We start from the raw sequence: 5,826 nt of genomic DNA on the forward strand, positions 1-5,826 counted from the left end.
TTCCTTCCAAAGAAATCCCAGGGCTGATCTCCTTCAGAATGGACTGGTTGGATCTCCTTGCAGTCCAAAGGACTCTCAAGAGTCTTCTCCAACACCACAGTTCAAAAGCATCAATTCTTCGGCGTTCAGCCTTCTTCACAGTCCAACTCTCACATCCATACATGACCACAGGAAAAACCATAGCCTCGACTAGACGGACCTTTGTTGGCAAAGTAATCACAGAGAACTGTATTTGATATCCTATGATAAGCCATAATGGAAAAGAATATTAAAACAGAATGCTTCTGTACAGCAGAAACCAATATAACATTGTAAAGCAATTATACTCCAATAAAAATAAATAAAATAAATAATAAAAATAGAAGGAAATGGCAACCCACCCCAGGGTTCTTACCTGAGAAATCCCCTGGACAGAGGAGCCTACCAGGCTACATATGGTCCATGGAGTCTCAAAGAATCAGACACAACTTAGCAACTAAACAACCACAGAAAATAGACCTACTATATGATCCAACAATTTGATTTCTGGTTATTTATCCAAAGAAAACAAAAACACTAATACAAAAAGATATATCACCCCTATACTCATTGCAGCATTATTTACAATAGTCAAGACGTGGGAGCAACCTAAGTGTCTACTGATGAAAGGATGAATGGGAGCAACCTAAGTGTCCACTGATGAATGGATGAATGGATATATATATGAATGTATATAAACTTCTCTTTATTCTGTATGGCCCAAGATAGAAACTAGTACTCATGGATGAAAACCATTGGAAGGCCTTCCCAGCAGAATATCCCAAAGAAGGACTGACTGGAGAGGTGATGAGTTCCCCATCACTAGGAGAGTTCAAGAACTGGGCAACCATTTGGCAGGAATGCTGTAGAAACTATAGCATTTCAGCATCAGATTGGATTAGATAGCCTTTCAAGTTCCTTGCAATTCTAAGAGTCAGATTCTCTTAAAGGATACCTCAAAAGTAAACCTATAAGTTTAAAAACTACCAAAATTGCTTCCCAATGTTCAGACACAGGGAAATCAAGATGAGTAGAAACTCTAGTACCATGTACACTGAATGCTTTGAAAGTTTGAAGGACTAGAACTCTAAGATGTACCTAAGTTCTCTGAAATGTCCATCAAAATAAGAGTATTGGGATGAAGCACATTCAATAGCATTCTTGGCTGATTTTCACAAGCCCCAAATAGGTAATCACAAGGGGCAATTTTTTTAAATCACACTCAAATTTCATGCTTTCTAAGGTCTTGAAGTATTTTAGTTTTTAGATTGTGTTCATGAATGTATAATAATCTTTTTTAAAGCCTTTATAATTAAATTGACTATTGGTAGAACAAAAGCAAGCATAAAAGAGAATCTATTTTCCATAGCTTTTCCTGTATGGAATAAAATAGTACTCAACAAAAAGTAAGTAAATAGTGATTGGGTAACATAAATAAGAAAGAGCTAGCACATTGATTTCTTTACTGAGCAGTTTGTTTCCTAACATTAATTTAGGCAATAAAGCATTCTCATACATCCCCTTTCCACTTAACAGAATTGCATTCTTATGTCAATGCTGCTCACTTTCATAAAAACTGGACAGCTCAATTGATTAGAGCACACCCATTCAATATACATTTATTGGGGGACTTCCCTGGTGGTCCAACAGCTAGGACTTCGCTCTCAATGCAAGGGGCGCAGGTTTGATCCCTGGTCAGGGAACTAGATCCCATATGCCTACAACTAAGAGTTTGCATGCCAGAACGAAGATCAAGGATCCCTTGTGCCACAGCCAAGACCCAGCACAGCCAAATTAATAATTAAAAATAAAATATGTTAGGACTTCCCTGGTGGTCCAGTGGTTAAGAATCTGCCTGCCAATACAGGGGACATGGGTTTGATCCCTGGTCCTGGAAGATTCCACGTGGAGCAACTAAGCCCATGCACTACAACTACTGAGCCTGTGCTCTGCAGCCCAGGAGCCGCAACAAGAGAAGCCACTGCAATGAGAAGCCCACGCAGTGAAACTAGAGAGTAGCCCCTGCTCACCCCAACTAGAGAAAGCCTGGGTGCAGAAACAAAGACCCAGTACAGTCAAATACCGATAAATAAGTAAATAATACAAACATTTTTAAATGTTAAAATACATTTATTGGGCACAACAAATGTACCCTAGTCCTCCAGGAACACTCACTTTAGTGCAGAGAATCTGCTAGGTCCTGGGTTCAATCCCTGGGAAGTCCAGTTAGCTTCACAGCCAGCCACCTTACAGACGCTGCTATGAATAACAGCCAGAACTAGTGGAGGTGACTATGCATTGTAGACACGGGGAAAAGACTACTGGAGTTGTGGATGTGCTGTGACCACAAGAAAGAAAGATGGCTGAAAACATCTCTCAGCCCTACTGGCAGTGGAAATAGGCTATTTCCATAGAGAAACATACGCTTGGCATTCTCCTTATCTCTGAAGGACCTCTTAGAAACACACAGAGGTCATCTGGTAGTTAGTCAAAGTTTAAAATGCCAATAAAAAGCTTTTAAATTATCACGTTTCTTGACTGCTGATTTTTCAATAGAACTGTACAACACAGAAGTAAGTTCCTGATACAGACCCAGGACACTGGGGTCTTGAATAATCAGCTTCAACACAATGGCCTATGATATTGAGACAATTTAAGAATGTTGAGAATAAAAAACGGATTTCTTCTCAATGAACTCACTGTCCCACAGTGATGCCTAAGATAGAAAACAATTCATATCTTAACAATACCCTTGTATGGAGGAAGAGATTTTTTCCTCATCCAGGTGCAGCTGGGTAGAGAAACCAACACGGATCTGAACACCAGTGGCAATGCTACCAAAACAGAGTTCAAGGGTCATGGTAGCACTGTAGGAAATTAAACAAGAAGTTAATAACATCTGATGTTTTGATAGCATTTTTGCATCCATAAAACTCTCCTATGGCTGTCATAAGCCAAGCAGAACAAAAATAACTATTTTTTAATTGAAATAGTTGCTGTACAATATTATGTTACAATCTATTACAGCAATTCATGATTTTTAAAGGGTATAGTCTGTGTATAATTTATTATAAAGTATTGGCTATATTTCCCGTGTTGTACAATATATCCTTGTAGCTTATTTTATATCTAGTAGTGTGCACCTCCTAATCCCCTTCCCCCATATTGCCCCTCCCACCTTCCTTCTCCCCGCTGATAACCACTAGCTTATTCTCTGTATCTGTGAGTCTGTTTCTGTTTTGTTATATTTAGTTTTTTGTGTTTTTTTAAGATTCCATATATGAGTGATATTATATAGAATTTGTCTTTCTCTGTGTGAGTTATTTCACTTAGCATAATGCCCTCCACATCCATGCATGTTGCTGCAGATGGCAAAATTTTATACTTTTTTATGACTGAGTAGTATTCTGTTATATATGTGTGTGTGTGTATATATATATATGTGTGTGTGTGTGTGTGTGTGTGTGTGTATATATACACACACATATGTATGCCACATTTTATCCATTCATTTGTTGATAGAAACTTAGGTTGCTTTCATATCTTGGCTATTTTAAGTAATGCTGCTATGGACATTGGGGTGTGTGTATCTTCTCAAATTAGGGTTTTGGGGTTTTTTTAGGATATATGCCCAGAAATGGGATTGCTGGCTCTCACAGTAGTTCCTCTTTTTGAGAAACCTCCATGCTGTTTTCCAGGACAGGTACTATTAATGTGGATGAGAACAGAGACAGCTAAGTGGTAGGTAGGAACTAGGCTGGAAGCCAGACTTCAGGCTCATGGCTAAGTGTGTTTTCCACTACACCACGCTGCCTCCATAAGCTTCCTGCAGAATTCTTTTAGTTTCAAAACGACAGTTTAATGCTGTCCCCACTTTGTCTGTCTTTCTTGTTTGACATATAATTTCAGCTCACCAAGAGCATGAAGTTATACTTCTGGGTTATGAATCATATAATTTGTGTAACTCTTCTTAAATTCTTCAAGAACTCTTCTGACTTCAGTTATAATTTGAACTGATAGCTTTCCAGAATTGATACAGCTATTGTATTTCTTTATGGTTCCTCTATTTGTTATGGTCAATATCTTCCTCTTTCTCGATTTTTCACTTCTACTCCAGTAATTTTTTTTCCAAAAGAGTGTATGTTCAAGTTTCAGAGCTGTCCAAAAATATCTTTATTTTGCTCTGTGAGGTGTTTTGGCTGGTTATAGAATTTGAGATTTGAAATCATTTCCTCTAGAATTTTGAAGACATTATTCTAGCATCATTTCTAGTAATCTATGTTATAGACAAAAAGTTGTATACATATTCATTTCTTCCTTCCTTTACTCTTTGAATAATGACATTTCTCCTGTGGTCCAGTGGTTAAGACTCTGCACTTCCACTACAAGGGGTGTGGGTTCGATTTCTGGTCAGGGAACTAAGACCACATAGTAAGGCAAAAAAAAAGAAAAAGAAATTTCACTAGAATAGAATGTATATAGATAGAGAATAGGTGCATATATAATGTGTATGTATGTGTGACTATGTATGTGTGTGAGAGATAATTATTTCAGGTGGGTCTTTCAATCTAAAGACTTGAGTCTTAAATTCCATATATCACTTACATGTGGAATTTTTTTTAAAAATACAACAAACTAGTAAATATAACAACAACAAAAAAGCAGACTCATAGATATAGAGACCTAACTTGTGGTTACTAGTTGGAGAAATAATATAGGTGTCGGAGGCAATTATTGGGTGTAAGACAGGCTCAAGGATGCATTGTATTAATACAACATGGAGAATAGAGCCACTATTTTGCAATAACAAAATATAAAGTAACCTTTCAAAATTGTGTAAAATTTTAATTAAGAGAAATAAAGACTTGCGTCTTTAACTCAAGGACATTTTCTCTCTCTTTCCTTCACTCTTCTCTATTTTTCCCCTTCTGGACATCCACTTGACAAATATTAAACCTCCTGAGTCTATCCTCTCAGACTTAATTTTTCCCCTGTATTTTCCATCTCCCAGTGGACACAGTGACCTGGAGTGGTTTGCCAAAGGCATCCTCCCCATACCTGCACTCAGAGCTGCCCATTCAGGCCTCCCACACGAGAAGAGGCTGGTTGCAGAAACAGAGCTACACCAACTCCAGAGGAAACTCACTGTATTTGGGAAACATGGTTTTATTCCAACTAACAAAAATCTCAAAATCACTTAAAACTTCAGCGTGCTTTGCCTGAGTATTCCTACTTTGAATATAAGCTTTGGTTGTATACTTCTTAATTTAGCAAATTCTAAGCCTTGAGCTGCATATCTGCTTTATATTCTCTTCCGTAGCTACCCATATATTCTCCTCCCTTACCCATATACTGATGCCAGATACACACTGAGTAAGTATTGATCATAAGCTGTTCCATACTTTCTCTATTGGACTCATTCCTTTGCTGGCCTGTGTGGGTGCAAAACAAGGTTTTTCTTTTGAAAATATTTTACTTAACATCCAAAATAAATAGTTGGAGAGCTCTTTTTTCTTCTTCTTCTTCTATTTTTGTTAATACATCAACAGAGGCAACAGCATCCGAGTTTTGGCCTTTCAGAGGGCAGAACCAGCAGAGCAGAGTCCAGCTGGCTGGCCTCAACTACAAGGATCAGTTCTTCCGTGAGAGTCTCAGGGTTGTTTTTTTTAAATCCCCTCCTCCAACTCTTGGGGTGCTTTACCAGCACTACAATCATAAAGAACATATTCCGAACGCTGTAGTCTAGTTTGGGAGTTCCAAGCCACTCATTTTCTAGATAGAGAAACCACTCCTGACTCCTAGCCCTGG

This window comes from Bison bison, unplaced genomic scaffold (assembly GCF_000754665.1).
Source record: "Bison bison bison isolate TAMUID 2011002044 unplaced genomic scaffold, Bison_UMD1.0 scf7180017864249, whole genome shotgun sequence".
Taxonomy (NCBI): Eukaryota; Metazoa; Chordata; class Mammalia; order Artiodactyla; family Bovidae; genus Bison; species Bison bison.